Source organism: Dendrobates tinctorius, unplaced genomic scaffold (genome assembly GCF_039654945.1).
Source record: "Dendrobates tinctorius isolate UK_male_01 unplaced genomic scaffold, ASM3965494v1 ptg000502l, whole genome shotgun sequence".
NCBI classification, from domain to species: Eukaryota; Metazoa; Chordata; class Amphibia; order Anura; family Dendrobatidae; genus Dendrobates; species Dendrobates tinctorius.
In genome coordinates, this window is record NW_027362161.1 from 950,208 (window position 1) to 970,692 (window position 20,485).

Consider the following 20,485-nt stretch of genomic DNA (forward strand, 5'->3'; position numbering starts at 1 on the left):
GATACGGGACAGGATGGAGGTGTAGTGTAGAGCTGTGTACAGTACAGGAATAGTAGATACAGGACAGGATGGAGGTGTAGTGTAGAGCTGTGTACAGTACAGGAATAGTAGATAGAGGACAGGATGGAGGTGTAGTGTAGAGCTGTGTACAGTACAGGAATAGTAGATACAGGACAGGATGGAGGTGTAGTGTAGAGCTGTGTGTACAGTACAGGAGTAGTAGATACGGCACAGGATGGAGGTGTAGTGTAGAGCTGTGTGTACAGTGCAGGAATAGTAGATACAGGACAGGATGGAGGTGTAGTGTAGAGCTGTGTACAGTGCAGGAATAGTAGATACAGGACAGGATGGAGGTGTAGTGTAGAGCTGTGTGTACAGTACAGGAATAGTAGATACAGGACAGGATAGAGGTGTAGTGTAGAGCTGTGTGTACAGTACAGGAATAGTAGATACAGGACAGGATGGAGGTGTAGTGTAGAGCTGTGTACAGTACAGGAATAGTAGATACAGGACAGGATAGAGGTGTAGTGTAGAGCTGTGTGTACAGTACAGGAATAGTAGATACAGGACAGGATAGAGGTGTAGTGTAGAGCTGTGTGTACAGTACAGGAATAGTAGATACAGGACAGGATGGAGGTGTAGTGTAGAGCTGTGTACAGTACAGGAATAGTAGATACAGGACAGGATGGAGGTGTAGTGTAGAGCTGTGTGTACAGTACAGGAGTAGTAGATACGGCACAGGATGGAGGTGTAGTGTAGAGCTGTGTGTACAGTACAGGAATAGTAGATACAGGACAGGATGGAGGTGTAGTGTAGAGCTGTGTGTACAGTACAGGAATAGTAGATACAGGACAGGATGGAGGTGTAGAGTAGAGCTGTGTACAGTGCAGGTGTGATGTACAATGTCTGTGAGGTATGGGGTTTTGTCCACAAAATATGATGTTTTCGGTTGTAACTTTCCAGAAAGATCCGGCAGATATGACAATCCAGGCTGCTAGCTCTGCAGCTTCATCCCTCCTCCCTTCACACACACACAGAGCAGTGCCACCCCCCCTCCTCTACAGCCTGTGTTCGCACTAGTAATAGGAGACCCCCCTGCTGTTACAACCATTTGTTTCCTTCTCTCCTCTTCAGAGCGGGAAAAACTTCTTTGTTTGAAACGAATAAAACTATGAGAGACTATACCATAAGAACCAAATACCCTAGAGATATGAAAATCACATTTTTGTAATCCGGGCGGTCACAGCGTCGCTGCCGTGGTTCTGGCGAAGCGTAATCCTTTCAGAACCTGAGATATGTGTTCCAGCTAAACGGTGTATCAGAACTACTGCATATTTGGTCTTGAATTATTGTACTCAACAAATCACAACCAATGATGCCCTATATGGGTCTGTGCGGGCTGCCCCCACGGAGTTATGATTAGTATAAGTTTTCTAGTGTAATTCTAAATCCAAAAGGGAGAGGTGGGATTAACCCAGCATGCATCTCTCCGTGATGTCACATAGCAAGTCTATAAAGCATTTCCTGGACAAAACCAGGGAAGAACAGCTCAAGTCGTCGTGCTAGAAAGACCCAGATGAGCGGAGAAGTGCAGCTCCGCCTCCACCCACCTTAGCCGCATGGTCTGCCTAAGGAACAATATGGAACTGTGAGTGTACTCTCTTTGTTTTCTCCACTTTTATTTTATACCTGTACTGTACATATTTTATGTCTCAATTTTATAGCAACTTTTATCTGTAATCACTGTCCTCTTTCGGAAAATAAATGAAATAATTATTTAGATCTGTCTCTATGCTCTAAGACTCGAACTATACGCCTTTGATAGATAATCGCTACTAATTCAAGGGGTTTGCCACGGACCCTCTTAATTTAACACTGTGAATTAAGTAACCGTGACTGGTGGCAGCGCGTTGTGTACGGCTATTGCGGCTTGCTGGCAGTCTAGAAGGGTCTTATATAGCTGAATGAGGGTCTGCGGCACCAGCATTCTTAATTCCCTTACTGCAGAAGCCTAATTGCCGGTTCACAACAGGCAGCCCGTCCGGCGACCAATTATCCTAGGTGCAGTTCCCTGACTGACCTGAGGGTAAGGGGGGCGCTGGAGAGCTGCAAGTTCCAAAGTGGAACTGAGAAAGTGGGATATACATAAATCCCCGCAGTACTTGGAAGATTGATAGTGGTGGGGCATCCAAATTAAACTCCCCCTGCGGCAAATTGTAGAGCGAGATTAGCTTGCTGGATATTTTTGACACATGGTGCCAGTGGTGGGATAACTAAGATAAGCCCCACTGCGCCTGTGATAGCCGTGTGCCGGCATTGTGTCTCGTCCCTCCGTCCGCTGATACACCCGTGTCAGTGGTGGGACTGTGACATAGTGGTGACACAGGGTCCGCTGTCCGTCACGTTTTGGTGGCAGCGGGACCCCCGTTAGTCGCCTCCGTAAGTGGACGAACGGCCGTGGGCTGTTCGTCACAGCAGGAATAGTAGATACAGGACAGGAAGGAGGTGTAGTGTAGAGCAGTGTGTACAGTACAGGAATAATAGATACAGGACAGGATGGAGGTGTAGTGTAGAAATGTGTACAGTACAGGAATAGTAGATACAGGACGGGATGGAGGTGTAGTGTAGAAATGTGTACAGTACAGGAATAGTAGATACAGGACAGGATGGAGGTGTAGTGTAGAGCTGTGTGTACAGTACAGGAATAGTAGATACAGGATGGGATGGAGGTGTAGTGTAGAGCTGTGTACAGTACAGGAATAGTAGATACGGGACAGGATGGAGGTGTAGTGTAGAGCTGTGTACAGTACAGGAATAGTAGATAAAGGACGGGATGGAGGTGAAGTGTAGAGCTGTGTGTACAGTACAGGAATAGTAGATACAGGACAGGATGGAGGTGTAGTGTAGAGCTGTGTACAGTACAGGAATAGTAGATACAGGACAGGATGGAGGTGTAGTGTAGAGCTGTGTGTACAGTACAGGAATAGTAGATACAGGACAGGATGGAGGTGTAGTGTAGAGCTGTGTGTACAGTACAGGAATAGTAGATACAGGACAGGATGGAGGTGTAGTGTAGAGCTGTGTGTACAGTACAGGAATAGTAGATACAGGACAAGATGGAGGTGTAGTGTAGAGCTGTGTACAGTACAGGAATAGTAGATACAGGACAGGATGGAGGTGTAGTGTAGAGCTGTGTACAGTACAGGAATAGTAGATACAGGACGGGATGGAGGTGTAGTGTAGAGCTGTGTGTACAGTACAGGAATAGTAGATACAGGACGGGATGGAGGTGTAGTGTAGAGCTGTGTACAGTACAGGAATAGTAGATACAGGACAGGATGGAGGTGTAGTGTAGAGCTGTGTGTACAGTACAGGAATAGTAGATACAGGACAGGATGGAGGTGTAGAGTAGAGCTGTGTACAGTGCAGGAATAGTAGATACAGGACAGGATGGAGGTGTAGTGTAGAGCTGTGTACAGTACAGGAATAGTAGATACAGGACGGGATGGAGGAGTAGTGTAGAGCTGTGTACAGTACAGGAATAGTAGATACAGGACGGGATGGAGGTGTAATGTAGAGCTGTGTACAGTACAGGAATAGTAGATACAGGACAGGATGGAGGTGTAGTGTAGAGCTGTGTACAGTACAGGAATAGTAGATACAGGACAGGATGGAGGTGTAGTGTAGAGCTGTGTACAGTACAGGAATAGTAGATACAGGACAGGATGGAGGTATAGTGTAGAGCTGTGTGTACAGTACAGGAATAGTAGATACGGGACAGGATGGAGGTGTAGCGTAGAGCTGTGTGTACAGTACAGGAATAGTAGATACAGGACAGGATGGAGGTGTAGAGTAGAGCTGTGTACAGTGCAGGAATAGTAGATACAGGACAGGATGGAGGTGTAGTGTAGAGCTGTGTACAGTACAGGAATAGTAGATACAGGACGGGATGGAGGTGTAGTGTAGAGCTGTGTACAGTACAGGAATAGTAGATACAGGACAAGATGGAGGTGTAGTGTAGAGCTGTGTGTACAGTACAGGAATAGTAGATACAGGACAGGATGAAGGTGTAGTGTAGAGCTGTGTACAGTACAGGAATAGTAGATACAGGACAGGATGGAGGTGTAGTGTAGAGCTGTGTACAGTACAGGAATAGTAGATACAGGACAGGACGGAGGTGTAGTGTAGAGCTGTGTGTACAGTACAGGAATAGTAGATACAGGACGGGACGGAGGTGTAGTGTAGAGCTGTGTGTACAGTGCAGGAATAGTAGATACAGGACAGGATGGAGGTGTAGTGTAGAGCTGTGTGTACAGTACAGGAATAGTAGATACGGGACAGGATGGAGGTGTAGTGTAGAGCTGTGTGTACAGTACAGGAATAGTAGATACGGGACAGGATGGAGGTGTAGTGTAGAGCTGTATGTACAGTACAGGAATAGTAGATACGGGACAGGATGGAGGTGTAGTGTAGAGCTGTGTGTACAGTACAGGAATAGTAGATACAGGACAGGATGGAGGTGTAGTGTAGAGCTGTGTACAGTACAGGAATAGTAGATACAGGACGGGATGGAGGTGTAGTGTAGAGCTGTGTACAGTACAGGAATAGTAGATACAGGACAGGATGGAGGTGTAGTGTAGAGCTGTGTACAGTACAGGAATAGTAGATACAGGACAGGATGGAGGTGTAGTGTAGAGCTGTGTACAGTACAGGAATAGTAGATACAGGACAGGATGGAGGTGTAGTGCAGAGCTGAGTGTACAGTACAGGAATAGTAGATACAGGACAGGATGGAGGTGTAGTGTACAGCTGTGTGTACAGTACAGGAATAGTAGATACGGGACAGGATAGAGGTGTAGTGTAGAGCTGTGTGTACAGTACAGGAATAGTAGATACAGGACAGGATGGAGGTGTAGTGTAGAGCTGTGTGTACAGTACAGGAATAGTAGATACGGGACAGGATGAAGGTGTAGTGTAGAGCTGTGTGTACAGTACAGGAATAGTAGATACGGGACAGGATGGAGGTGCAGTGTAAAGCTGTGTGTACAGTACAGGAATAGTACATACAGGACAGGATGGAGGTGTAGTGTAGAGCTGTGTGTACAGTACAGGAATAGTAGATACGGGACAGGATGGAGGTGTAATGTAGAGCTGTGTGTACAGTACAGGAATAGTAGATACAGGACAGGATGGAGGTGTAGTGTAGAGCTGTATGTACAGTAATAGTAGATACGGGACAGGATGGAGGTGTAGTGTAGAGCTGTGTACAGTACAGGAATAGTAGATACAGGACAGGATGGAGGTGTAGTGTAGAGCTGTGTGTACAGTACAGGAATACTAGATACGGGACAGGATGGAGGTGTAGTGTAGAGCTGTGTGTAAAGTACAGGAATAGTAGATACAGGACAGGATGGAGGTGTAGTGTAGAGCTGTGTACAGTACAGGAATAGTAGATACGGGACAGGATGGAGGTGTAGTGTAGAGCTGTGTGTACAGTACAGGAATAGTAGAAACGGGACAGGATGGAGGTGTAGTGTAGAGCTGTGTGTACAGTACAGGAATAGTAGATACGGGACAGGATGGAGGTGTAGTGTAGAGCTGTGTGTACAGTACAGGAATAGTAGATACGGGACAGGATGGAGGTGTAGTGTAGAGCTGTGTGTACAGTACAGGAATAGTAGAAACGGGACAGGATGGAGGTGTAGTGTAGAGCTGTGTGTACAGTACAGGAATACTAGATAAAGGACAGGATGGAGGTGTAGTGTAGAGCTGTGTGTACTGTGCAGAAATAGTAGATACAGGACAGGATGGAGGTGTAGTGTAGAGCTGTGTACAGTACAGGAATAGTAGATACAGGACAGGATGGAGGTGTAGTGTAGATCTGTGTGTAAAGTACAGGAATAGTAGATACGGGACAGGATGGAGGTGTAGTGTAGAGCTGTGTGTACAGTACAGGAAGAGTAGATACGGGACAGGATGGAGGTGTAGTGTAGAGCTGTGTGTACAGTACAGGAATAGTAGATACAGGACAGGATGGAGGTGTAGTGTAGAGCTGTGTGTACAGTACAGGAATAGTAGATACGGGACAGGATGGAGGTGTAGTGTAGAGCTGTGTGTACAGTACAGGAATAGTAGATACAGGACAGGATGGAGGTGTAGTGTAGAGCTGTGTACAGTACAGGAATAGTAGATACAGGACAGGATGGAGGTGTAGTGTAGAGCTGTGTACAGTACAGGAATAGTAGATACAGGACAGGATGGAGGTGTAGTGTAGAGCTGTGTGTACAGTACAGGAATAGTAGATACGGGACAGGATGGAGGTGTAGTGTAGAGCTGTGTACAGTACAGGAATAGTAGATACAGGACAGGATGGAGGTGTAGTGTAGAGCTGTGTGTACAGTACAGGAATAGTAGATACGGGACAGGATGGAGGTGTAGTGTAGAGCTGTGTGTACAGTACAGGAATAGTAGATACGGGACAGGATGGAGGTGTAGTGTAGAGCTGTGTGTACAGTACAGGAATAGTACATACAGGACAGGATGGAGGTGTAGTGTAGAGCTGTGTGTACAGTACAGGAATGGTAGATACGGGACAGGATGGAGGTGTAATGTAGAGCTGTGTGTACAGTACAGGAATAGTAGATACAGGACAGGATGGAGGTGTAGTGTAGAGCTGTATGTACAGTAATAGTAGATACGGGACAGGATGGAGGTGTAGTGTAGAGCTGTGTACAGTACAGGAATAGTAGATACAGGACAGGATGGAGGTGTAGTGTAGAGCTGTGTGTACAGTACAGGAATACTAGATACGGGACAGGATGGAGGTGTAGTGTAGAGCTGTGTGTAAAGTACAGGAATAGTAGATACAGGACAGGATGGAGGTGTAGTGTAGAGCTGTGTACAGTACAGGAATAGTAGATACGGGACAGGATGGAGGTGTAGTGTAGAGCTGTGTGTACAGTACAGGAATAGTAGAAACAGGACAGGATGGAGGTGTAGTGTAGAGCTGTGTATACAGTACAGGAATAGTAGATACGGGACAGGATGGAGGTGTAGTGTAGAGCTGTGTGTACAGTACAGGAATAGTAGATACGGGACAGGATGGAGGTGTAGTGTAGAGCTGTGTGTACAGTACAGGAATAGTAGAAACAGGACAGGATGGAGGTGTAGTGTAGAGCTGTGTGTACAGTACAGGAATACTAGATAAAGGACAGGATGGAGGTGTAGTGTAGAGCTGTGTGTACTGTGCAGGAATAGTAGATACAGGACAGGATGGAGGTGTAGTGTAGAGCTGTGTACAGTACAGTAATAGTAGATACAGGACAGGATGGAGGTGTAGTGTAGAGCTGTGAGTACAGTACAGGAATAGTAGATACGGGACAGGATGGAGGTGTAGTGTAGAGCTGTGTGTACAGTACAGGAATAGTAGATACAGGACAGGATGGAGGTGTAGTGTAGAGCTGTGTGTACAGTACAGGAATAGTAGATACGGGACATGATGGAGGTGTAGTGTAGAGCTGTGTGTACAGCACAGGAATAGTAGATACGGGACAGGATGGAGGTGTAGTGTAGAGCTGTGTGTACAGTACAGGAATAGTAGATACGGGACAGGATGGAGGTGTAGTGTAGAGCTGTGTGTACAGTACAGGAATAGTAGATACAGGACAGGATGGAGGTGTAGTGTAGAGCTGTGTACAGTACAGGAATAGTAGATACAGGACAGGATGGAGGTGTAGTGTAGAGCTGTGTGTACAGTACAGGAATAGTAGATACGGGACAGGATGGAGGTGTAGTGTAGAGCTGTGTACAGTACAGGAATAGTAGATACAGGACAGGATGGAGGTGTAGTGTAGAGCTGTGTGTACAGTACAGGAATAGTAGATACAGGACAGGATGGAGGTGTAGTGTAGAGCTGTGTACAGTACAGGAATAGTAGATACAGGACAGGATGGAGGTGTAGTGTAGAGCTGTGTGTACAGTACAGGAATAGAAGATACAGGACAGGATGGAGGTGTAGTGTAGAGCTGTGTGTACAGTACAGGAATAGTAGATACAGGACAGGATGGAGGTGTAGTGTAGAGCTGTGTACAGTACAGGAATAGTAGATACAGGACAGGACGGAGGTGTAGTGTAGAGCTGTGTGTACAGTACAGGAATAGTAGATAAGGACAGGATGGAGGTGTAGTGTAGAGCTGTATGCACAGTACAGGAATAGTAGATAAGGACAGGATGGAGGTGTAGTTTAGAGCTGTGTACAGTGCAGGAATAGTAGATACAGGACAGGATGGAGGTGTAGTGTAGAGCTGTGTGTACAGTACAGGAATAGTAGATACAGTACAGGATGGAGGTGTAGTGTAGAGCTGTGTGTACAGTACAGGAATAGTAGATAAGGACAGGATGGAGGTGTAGTGTAGAGCTGTGTGTACAGTACAGGAATAGTAGATACAGGACAGGATGGAGGTGTAGTGTAGAGCTGTGTGTACAGTACAGCAATAGTAAATACAGGACAGGATGGAGGTGTAGTGTAGAGCTGTGTACAGTACAGGAATAGTAGATACAGGAGAGGATGGAGGTGTAGTGTAGAGCTGTGTGTACAGTGCAGGAATAGTAGATACAGGACAGGATGGAGGTGTGGTGTAGAGCTGTGTACAGTAAAGGAATACTAGATACAGGAGAGGACGGAGGTGTAGTGTAGAGCTGTGTACAGTACAGGAATAGAAGATACAGGACAGGATGGAGGTGTAGTGTAGAGCTGTGTAAAGTATAGGAATAGTAGATACAGGACAGGATGGAGGTGTAGTGTAGAGCTGTGTACAGTACAGGAATAGTAGATACAGGACAGGATGGAGGTGTAGTGTGGAGCTGTGTACAGTACAGGAAAAGTAGATACAGGACAGGATGGAGATGTAGTCTAGAGCTGTATGTACAGTACAAGAATAGTAGATACAGGACAGGATGGAGGTGTAGTGTAGTGCTGTGTACAGTACAGGAATAGTAGATAAAGGACAGGATGGAGGTGTAGTGTAGAGCTGTGTGTACAGTACAGGAATAGTAGATACAGGACAGGATGGAGGTGTAGTGTAGAGCTGTGTACAGTACAGGAATAGTAGATACAGGACAGGATGGAGGTGTAGTGTGGAGCTGTGTACAGTACAGGAATAGTAGATACAGGACAGGATGAAGGTGTAGTGTAGAGCTGTGTACAGAACATGAATAGTAGATACGGGACATGATGGAGGTGTAGTGTAGAGCTTTGTGTACAGTACAGGAATAGTAGATACAGGACAGGATGGAGCTGTAGTGTAGAGCTGTGTACAGTACAGGAATAGTAGATACCGAACAGGATGGAGGTGTAGTGTAGAGCTTTGTGTACAGTACAGGAATAGTAGTTACAGGACAGGATGGAGGTGTAGTGTAGAGCTGTGTACAGTACAGGAATAGTAGATACCGAACAGGATGGAGGTGTAGTGTAGAGCTGTGTGTACAGTGCAGGAATAGTAGATACAGGACAGGATGGAGGTGTAGCGTAGAGCTGTGTGTACAGTGCAGGAATAGTAGATACAGGACAGGATGGAGGTGTAGCGTAGAGCTATGTGTACAGTACAGGAATAATAGATACAGGACAGGATGGAGGTGCAGCGTAGAGCTGTGTGAACAGTACAGGAATAGTAGATACTGGACAGGATGGAGGTGTTGCGTAGAGCTGTGTGTACAGTGCAGGAATAGTAGATACGGGACAAGATGGACGTGTAGTGTAGAGCTGTGTGTACAGTGCAGGAATAGTAGATACGGGACAGGATGGAGGTGTAGTGTAGAGCTGTGTACAGTACAGGAATAGTAGATACGGGACAGGATGGAGGTGTAGTGTAGAGCTGTGTGTACAGTACAGGAATAGTAGATACGGGACAGGATGGAGGTGTAGTGTAGAGCTGTGTACAGTACAGGAATAGTAGATACAGGACAGGATGGAGGTGTAGTGTAGAGCTGTGTGTACAGTGCAGGAATAGTAGATACAGGACAGGATGGAGGTGTAGCGTAGAGGTATGTGTACAGTACAGGAATAATAGATACAGGACAGGATGGAGGTGCAGCGTAGAGCTGTGTGCACAGTACAGGAATAGTAGATACTGGACAGGATGGAGGTGTAGCGTAGAGCTGTGTGTACAGTGCAGGAATAGTAGATACGGGACAAGATGGACGTGTAGTGTAGAGCTGTGTGTACAGTGCAGGAATAGTAGATACTGGAAAGGATGGAGGTGTAGCGTAGAGCTGTGTGTACAGTACAGGAATAGTAGATACAGGACAGGATGGAGGTGTAGTGTAGAGCTGTGTGTACAGTGCAGGAATAGTAGATACAGGACAGGATGGAGGTGTAGTGTAGAGCTGTGTGTACAGTGCAGGAATAGTAGATACAGGACAGGATGGAGGTGCAGCGTAGAGCTGTGTGTACAGTACAGGAATAGTAGATACTGGACAGGATGGAGGTATAGCGTAGAGCTGTGTGTACAGTGCAGGAATAGTAGATACGGGACAAGATGGACGTGTAGTGTAGAGCTGTGTGTACAGTGCAGTAATAGTAGATACGGGACAGGATGGAGGTGTAGTGTAGAGCTGTGTACAGTACAGGAATAGTAGATACGGGACAGGATGGAGGTGTAGTGTAGAGCTGTGTGTACAGTACAGGAATAGTAGATACGGGACAGGATGGAGGTGTAGTGTAGAGCTGTGTGTACAGTACAGGAATAGTAGATACAGGACAGGATGGAGGTGTAGTGTAGAGCTGTGTGTACAGTGCAGGAATAGTAGATACAGGACAGGATGGAGGTGCAGCGTAGAGCTGTGTGTACAGTACAGGAATAGTAGATACTGGACAGGATGGAGGTATAGCGTAGAGCTGTGTGTACAGTGCAGGAATAGTAGATACGGGACAAGATGGACGTGTAGTGTAGAGCTGTGTGTACAGTGCAGTAATAGTAGATACGGGACAGGATGGAGGTGTAGTGTAGAGCTGTGTACAGTACAGGAATAGTAGATACGGGACAGGATGGAGGTGTAGTGTAGAGCTGTGTGTACAGTACAGGAATAGTAGATACGGGACAGGATGGAGGTGTAGTGTAGAGCTGTGTGTACAGTACAGGAATAGTAGATACAGGACAGGATGGAGGTGTAGTGTAGAGCTGTGTGTACAGTGCAGGAATAGTAGATACAGGACAGGATGGAGGTGTAGTGTAGAGCTGTGTACAGTACAGGAATAGTAGATACGGGACAGGATGGAGGTGTAGTGTAGAGCTGTGTGTACAGTACAGGAATAGTAGATACGGGACAGGATGGAGGTGTAGTGTAGAGCTGTGTGTACAGTACAGGAATAGTAGATACAGGACAGGATGGAGGTGTAGTGTAGAGCTGTGTGTACAGTGCAGGAATAGTAGATACAGGACAGGATGGAGGTGTAGTGTAGAGCTGTGTACAGGACAGGAATATTAGATACAGGACAGGATGGAGGTGTAGTGTAGAGCTGTGTGTACAGTACAGGAATAGTAGATACAGGACAGGATGGAGGTGTAGTGTAGAGCTGTGTGTACAGTACAGGAATAGGAGATAGGGGACAGGATGGAGATGTAGTGTAGAGCTGTGTGTACAGTACAGGAATAGTAGATACAGGACAGGATGGAGGTGTAGTGTAGAGTTGTGTACAGTACAGGAATAGGAGATAGGGGACAGGATGGAGGTGTAGTGTAGAGCTGTGTGTACAGTACAGGAATAGTAGATACAGGACAGGATGGAGGTGTAGTGTAGAGCTGTGTGTACAGTACAGGAATAGTAGATACAGGACAGGATGGAGGTGTAGTGTAGAGCTGTGTGTCCAGTACAGGAATAGTAGATACGGGACAGGATGGAGGTGTAGTGTAGAGCTGTGTGTACAGTACAGGAATAGTAGATACAGGACAGGATGGAGGTGTAGTGTAGAGCTATGTGTACAGTGCAGGAATAGTAGATACGGGACAGGATGGAGGTGTAGTGTAGAGCTGTGTACAGTACAGGAATAGTAGATACGGGACAGGATGGAGGTGTAGTGTAGAGCTGTATGTACAGTACAAGAATAGTAGATACGGGACAGGATGGAGGTGTAGTGTAGAGCTGTGTGTACAGTACAGGAATAGTAGATACAGGACAGGATGGAGGTGTAGTATAGAGCTGTGTGTCCAGTACAGGAATAGTAGATACAGGACAGGATGGAGGTGTAGTGTAGAGCTGTGTGTACAGTACAGGAATAGTAGATACAGGACAGGATGGAGGTGTAGTGTAGAGCTGTGTGTACAGTACAGGAATAGTAGATACAGGACAGGATGGAGGTGTAGTGTAGAGCTGTGTACAGTACAGGAATAGTAGATACGGGACAGGATGGAGGTGTAGTGTAGAGCTGTGTACAGTACAGGAATAGTAGATACAGGACAGGATGGAGGTGTAGTGTAGAGCTGTGTGTACAGTACAGGAATAGTAGATACGGGACAGGATGAAGGTGTAGTGTAGAGCTGTGTGTACAGTACAGGAATAGTAGATACGGGACAGGATGGAGGTGTAGTGTAGAGCTGTGTGTACAGTACAGGAATAGTAGATACAGGACAGGATGGAGGTGTAGTGTAGAGCTGTGTGTACAGTACAGGAATAGGAGATAGGGGACAGGATGGAGATGTAGTGTAGAGCTGTGTGTACAGTACAGGAATAGTAGATACAGGACAGGATGGAGGTGTAGTGTAGAGTTGTGTACAGTACAGGAATAGGAGATAGGGGACAGGATGGAGGTGTAGTGTAGAGCTGTGTGTACAGTACAGGAATAGTAGATACAGGACAGGATGGAGGTGTAGTGTAGAGCTGTGTGTACAGTACAGGAATAGTAGATACAGGACAGGATGGAGGTGTAGTGTAGAGCTGTGTGTCCAGTACAGGAATAGTAGATACGGGACAGGATGGAGGTGTAGTGTAGAGCTGTGTGTACAGTACAGGAATAGTAGATACAGGACAGGATGGAGGTGTAGTGTAGAGCTATGTGTACAGTGCAGGAATAGTAGATACGGGACAGGATGGAGGTGTAGTGTAGAGCTGTGTACAGTACAGGAATAGTAGATACGGGACAGGATGGAGGTGTAGTGTAGAGCTGTATGTACAGTACAAGAATAGTAGATACGGGACAGGATGGAGGTGTAGTGTAGAGCTGTGTGTACAGTACAGGAATAGTAGATACAGGACAGGATGGAGGTGTAGTATAGAGCTGTGTGTCCAGTACAGGAATAGTAGATACAGGACAGGATGGAGGTGTAGTGTAGAGCTGTGTGTACAGTACAGGAATAGTAGATACAGGACAGGATGGAGGTGTAGTGTAGAGCTGTGTGTACAGTACAGGAATAGTAGATACAGGACAGGATGGAGGTGTAGTGTAGAGCTGTGTACAGTACAGGAATAGTAGATACGGGACAGGATGGAGGTGTAGTGTAGAGCTGTGTACAGTACAGGAATAGTAGATACAGGACAGGATGGAGGTGTAGTGTAGAGCTGTGTGTACAGTACAGGAATAGTAGATACGGGACAGGATGAAGGTGTAGTGTAGAGCTGTGTGTACAGTACAGGAATAGTAGATACGGGACAGGATGGAGGTGTAGTGTAGAGCTGTGTGTACAGTACAGGAATAGTACATACAGGACAGGATGGAGGTGTAGTGTAGAGCTGTGTGTACAGTACTGGAATAGTAGATACGGGACAGGATGGAGGTGTAATGTAGAGCTGTGTGTACAGTACAGGAATAGTAGATACAGGACAGGATGGAGGTGTAGTGTAGAGCTGTATGTACAGTAATAGTAGATACGGGACAGGATGGAGGTGTAGTGTAGAGCTGTGTACAGTACAGGAATAGTAGATACAGGACAGGATGGAGGTGTAGTGTAGAGCTGTGTGTACAGTACAGGAATACTAGATACGGGACAGGATGGAGGTGTAGTGTAGAGCTGTGTGTAAAGTACAGGAATAGTAGATACAGGACAGGATGGAGGTGTAGTGTAGAGCTGTGTACAGTACAGGAATAGTAGATACGGGACAGGATGGAGGTGTAGTGTAGAGCTGTGTGTACAGTACAGGAATAGTAGAAACAGGACAGGATGGAGGTGTAGTGTAGAGCTGTGTGTACAGTACAGGAATAGTAGATACGGGACAGGATGGAGGTGTAGTGTAGAGCTGTGTGTACAGTACAGGAATAGTAGATACGGGACAGGATGGAGGTGTAGTGTAGAGCTGTGTGTACAGTACAGGAATAGTAGAAACAGGACAGGATGGAGGTGTAGTGTAGAGCTGTGTGTACAGTACAGGAATACTAGATAAAGGACAGGATGGAGGTGTAGTGTAGAGCTGTGTGTACTGTGCAGGAATAGTAGATACAGGACAGGATGGAGGTGTAGTGTAGAGCTGTGTACAGTACAGGAATAGTAGATACAGGACAGGATGGAGGTGTAGTGTAGAGCTGTGTGTACAGTACAGGAATAGTAGATACGGGACAGGATGGAGGTGTAGTGTAGAGCTGTGTGTACAGTACAGGAATAGTAGATACGGGACAGGATGGAGGTGTAGTGTAGAGCTGTGTGTACAGTACAGGAATAGTAGATACAGGACAGGATGGAGGTGTAGTGTAGAGCTGTGTGTACAGTACAGGAATAGTAGATACGGGACAGGATGGAGGTGTAGTGTAGAGCTGTGTGTACAGTACAGGAATAGTAGATACAGGACAGGATGGAGGTGTAGTGTAGAGCTGTGTACAGTACAGGAATAGTAGATACAGGACAGGATGGAGGTGTAGTGTAGAGCTGTGTACAGTACAGGAATAGTAGATACAGGACAGGATGGAGGTGTAGTGTAGAGCTGTGTGTACAGTACAGGAATAGTAGATACGGGACAGGATGGAGGTGTAGTGTAGAGCTGTGTACAGTACAGGAATAGTAGATACAGGACAGGATGGAGGTGTAGTGTAGAGCTGTGTGTACAGTACAGGAATAGTAGATACGGGACAGGATGGAGGTGTAGTGTAGAGCTGTGTGTACAGTACAGGAATAGTAGATACGGGACAGGATGGAGGTGTAGTGTAGAGCTGTGTGTACAGTACAGGAATAGTACATACAGGACAGGATGGAGGTGTAGTGTAGAGCTGTATGTACAGTAATAGTAGATACGGGACAGGATGGAGGTGTAGTGTAGAGCTGTGTACAGTACAGGAATAGTAGATACAGGACAGGATGGAGGTGTAGTGTAGAGCTGTGTGTACAGTACAGGAATACTAGATACGGGACAGGATGGAGGTGTAGTGTAGAGCTGTGTGTAAAGTACAGGAATAGTAGATACAGGACAGGATGGAGGTGTAGTGTAGAGCTGTGTACAGTACAGGAATAGTAGATACGGGACAGGATGGAGGTGTAGTGTAGAGCTGTGTGTACAGTACAGGAATAGTAGAAACAGGACAGGATGGAGGTGTAGTGTAGAGCTGTGTATACAGTACAGGAATAGTAGATACGGGACAGGATGGAGGGGTAGTGTAGAGCTGTGTGTACAGTACAGGAATAGTAGATACGGGACAGGATGGAGGTGTAGTGTAGAGCTGTGTGTACAGTACAGGAATAGTAGAAACAGGACAGGATGGAGGTGTAGTGTAGAGCTGTGTGTACAGTACAGGAATACTAGATAAAGGACAGGATGGAGGTGTAGTGTAGAGCTGTGTGTACTGTGCAGGAATAGTAGATACAGGACAGGATGGAGGTGTAGTGTAGAGCTGTGTACAGTACAGTAATAGTAGATACAGGACAGGATGGAGGTGTAGTGTAGAGCTGTGTGTACAGTACAGGAATAGTAGATACGGGACAGGATGGAGGTGTAGTGTAGAGCTGTGTGTACAGTACAGGAATAGTAGATACAGGACAGGATGGAGGTGTAGTGTAGAGCTGTGTGTAAAGTACAGGAATAGTAGATACGGGACATGATGGAGGTGTAGTGTAGAGCTGTGTGTACAGCACAGGAATAGTAGATACAGGACAGGATGGAGGTGTAGTGTAGAGCTGTGTGTACAGTACAGGAATAGTAGATACAGGACAGGATGGAGGTGTAGTGTAGAGCTGTGTGTACAGTACAGGAATAGTAGATACAGGACAGGATGGAGGTGTAGTGTAGAGCTGTGTACAGTACAGGAATAGTAGATACAGGACAGGATGGAGGTGTAGTGTAGAGCTGTGTGTACAGTACAGGAATAGTAGATACGGGACAGGATGGAGGTGTAGTGTAGAGCTGTGTACAGTACAGGAATAGTAGATACAGGACAGGATGGAGGTGTAGTGTAGAGCTGTGTGTACAGTACAGGAATAGTAGATACAGGACAGGATGGAGGTGTAGTGTAGAGCTGTGTACAGTACAGGAATAGTAGATACAGGACAGGATGGAGGTGTAGTGTAGAGCTGTGTGTACAGTACAGGAATAGTAGATACAGGACAGGATGGAGGTGTAGTGTAGAGCTGTGTACAGTACAGGAATAGTAGATACAGGACAGGACGGAGGTGTAGTGTAGAGCTGTGTGTACAGTACAGGAATAGTAGATAAGGACAGGATGGAGGTGTAGTGTAGAGCTGTATGCACAGTACAGGAATAGTAGATAAGGACAGGATGGAGGTGTAGTTTAGAGCTGTGTACAGTGCAGGAATAGTAGATACAGGACAGGATGGAGGTGTAGTGTAGAGCTGTGTGTACAGTACAGGAATAGTAGATACAGTACAGGATGGAGGTGTAGTGTAGAGCTGTGTGTACAGTACAGGAATAGTAGATAAGGACAGGATGGAGGTGTAGTGTAGAGCTGTGTGTACAGTACAGGAATAGTAGATACAGGACAGGATGGAGGTGTAGTGTAGAGCTGTGTGTACAGTACAGGAATAGTAAATACAGGACAGGATGGAGGTGTAGTGTAGAGCTGTGTACAGTACAGGAATAGTAGATACAGGAGAGGATGGAGGTGTAGTGTAGAGCTGTGTGTACAGTGCAGGAATAGTAGATACAGGACAGGATGGAGGTGTGGTGTAGAGCTGTGTACAGTAAAGGAATAGTAGATACAGGACAGGACGGAGGTGTAGTGTAGAGCTGTGTACAGTACAGGAATAGAAGATACAGGACAGGATGGAGGTGTAGTGTAGAGCTGTGTAAAGTATAGGAATAGTAGATACAGGACAGGATGGAGGTGTAGTGTAGAGCTGTGTGTACAGTGCAGGAATAGTAGATACAGGACAGGATGGAGGTGTAGTGTAGAGCTGTGTACAGTACAGGAATAGTAGATACAGGACAGGATGGAGGTGTAGTGTGGAGCTGTGTACAGTACAGGAATAGTAGATACAGGACAGGATGAAGGTGTAGTGTAGAGCTGTGTACAGAACATGAATAGTAGATACGGGACATGATGGAGGTGTAGTGTAGAGCTTTGTGTACAGTACAGGAATAGTAGATACAGGACAGGATGGAGGTGTAGTGTAGAGCTTTGTGTACAGTACAGGAATAGTAGATACAGGACAGGATGGAGGTGTAGTGTAGAGCTGTGTACAGTACAGGAATAGTAGATACGGAACAGGATGGAGGTGTAGTGTAGAGCTGTGTGTACAGTGCAGGAATAGTAGATACAGGACAGGATGGAGGTGTAGTGTAGAGCTGTGTGTACAGTGCAGGAATAGTAGATACAGGACAGGATGGAGGTGTAGCGTAGAGCTATGTGTACAGTACAGGAATAATAGATACTGGACAGGATGGAGGTGTAGCGTAGAGCTGTGTGTACAGTGCAGGAATAGTAGATACGGGACAAGATGGACGTGTAGTGTAGAGCTGTGTGTACAGTGCAGGAATAGTAGATACGGGACAGGATGGAGGTGTAGTGTAGAGCTGTGTACAGTACAGGAATAGTAGATACGGGACAGGATGGAGGTGTAGTGTAGAGCTGTGTGTACAGTACAGGAATAGTAGATACGGGACAGGATGGAGGTGTAGTGTAGAGCTGTGTGTACAGTACAGGAATAGTAGATACAGGACAGGATGGAGGTGTAGTGTAGAGCTGTGTGTACAGTGCAGGAATAGTAGATACAGGACAGGATGGAGGTGTAGTGTAGAGCTGTGTGTACAGTGCAGGAATAGTAGATACAGGACAGGATGGAGGTGTAGCGTAGAGGTATGTGTACAGTACAGGAATAATAGATACAGGACAGGATGGAGGTGCAGCGTAGAGCTGTGTGCACAGTACAGGAATAGTAGATACTGGACAGGATGGAGGTGTAGCGTAGAGCTGTGTGTACAGTGCAGGAATAGTAGATACGGGACAAGATGGACGTGTAGTGTAGAGCTGTGTGTACAGTGCAGGAATAGTAGATACTGGAAAGGATGGAGGTGTAGCGTAGAGCTGTGTGTACAGTACAGGAATAGTAGATACAGGACAGGATGGAGGTGTAGTGTAGAGCTGTGTGTACAGTGCAGGAATAGTAGATACAGGACAGGATGGAGGTGTAGTGTAGAGCTGTGTGTACAGTGCAGGAATAGTAGATACAAGACAGGATGGAGGTGTAGCGTAGAGGTATGTGTACAGTACAGGAATAATAGATACAGGACAGGATGGAGGTGCAGCGTAGAGCTGTGTGTACAGTACAGGAATAGTAGATACTGGACAGGATGGAGGTATAGCGTAGAGCTGTGTGTACAGTGCAGGAATAGTAGATACGGGACAAGATGGACGTGTAGTGTAGAGCTGTGTGTACAGTGCAGTAATAGTAGATACGGGACAGGATGGAGGTGTAGTGTAGAGCTGTGTACAGTACAGGAATAGTAGATACGGGACAGGATGGAGGTGTAGTGTAGAGCTGTGTGTACAGTACAGGAATAGTAGATACGGGACAGGATGGAGGTGTAGTGTAGAGCTGTGTGTACAGTACAGGAATAGTAGATACAGGACAGGATGGAGGTGTAGTGTAGAGCTGTGTGTACAGTGCAGGAATAGTAGATACAGGACAGGATGGAGGTGTAGTGTAGAGCTGTGTACAGTACAGGAATAGTAGATACGGGACAGGATGGAGGTGTAGTGTAGAGCTGTGTGTACAGTACAGGAATAGTAGATACGGGACAGGATGGAGGTGTAGTGTAGAGCTGTGTGTACAGTACAGGAATAGTAGATACAGGACAGGATGGAGGTGTAGTGTAGAGCTGTGTGTACAGTGCAGGAATAGTAGATACAGGACAGGATGGAGGTGTAGTGTAGAGCTGTGTACAGGACAGGAATATTAGATACAGGACAGGATGGAGGTGTAGTGTAGAGCTGTGTGTACAGTACAGGAATAGTAGATACAGGACAGGATGGAGGTGTAGTGTAGAGCTGTGTGTACAGTACAGGAATAGGAGATAGGGGACAGGATGGAGATGTAGTGTAGAGCTGTGTGTACAGTACAGGAATAGTAGATACAGAACAGGATGGAGGTGTAGTGTAGAGTTGTGTACAGTACAGGAATAGGAGATAGGGGACAGGATGGAGGTGTAGTGTAGAGCTGTGTGTACAGTACAGGAATAGTAGATACAGGTCAGGATGGAGGTGTAGTGTAGAGCTGTGTGTACAGTACAGGAATAGTAGATACAGGACAGGATGGAGGTGTAGTGTAGAGCTGTGTGTCCAGTACAGGAATAGTAGATACGGGACAGGATGGAGGTGTAGTGTAGAGCTGTGTGTACAGTACAGGAATAGTAGATACAGGACAGGATGGAGGTGTAGTGTAGAGCTATGTGTACAGTGCAGGAATAGTAGATACGGGACAGGATGGAGGTGTAGTGTAGAGCTGTGTACAGTACAGGAATAGTAGATACGGGACAGGATGGAGGTGTAGTGTAGAGCTGTATGTACAGTACAAGAATAGTAGATACGGGACAGGATGGAGGTGTAGTGTAGAGCTGTGTGTACAGTACAGGAATAGTAGATACAGGACAGGATGGAGGTGTAGTATAGAGCTGTGTGTCCAGTACAGGAATAGTAGATACAGGACAGGATGGAGGTGTAGTGTAGAGCTGTGTGTACAGTACAGGAATAGTAGATACAGGACAGGATGGAGGTGTAGTGTAGAGCTGTGTACAGTACAGGAATAGTAGATACAGGACAGGATGGAGGTGTAGTGTAGAGCTGTGTGTACAGTACAGGAATAGTAGATACAGGACAGGATGGAGGTGTAGTGTAGAGCTGTGTGTACAGTACAGGAATAGTAGATACAGGACAGGATGGAGGTGTAGTGTAGAGCTATGTGTACAGTGCAGGAATAGTAGATACGGGACAGGATGGAGGTGTAGTGTAGAGCTGTGTACAGTACAGGAATAGTAGATACGGGACAGGATGGAGGTGTAGTGTAGAGCTGTATGTACAGTACAAGAATAGTAGATACGGGACAGGATGGAGGTGTAGTGT

General features: G+C 46.2%; 1 protein-coding gene across 3 annotated transcripts in view; it reads right to left on the minus strand.

Annotated features, from left to right (window-relative positions):
• Positions 1 to 20,485, minus strand: part of DLG4 (discs large MAGUK scaffold protein 4) — a 169,447-nt gene that overhangs the window by 24,613 nt on the left and 124,349 nt on the right. The gene's annotated exons all lie outside the window — the stretch shown is intronic.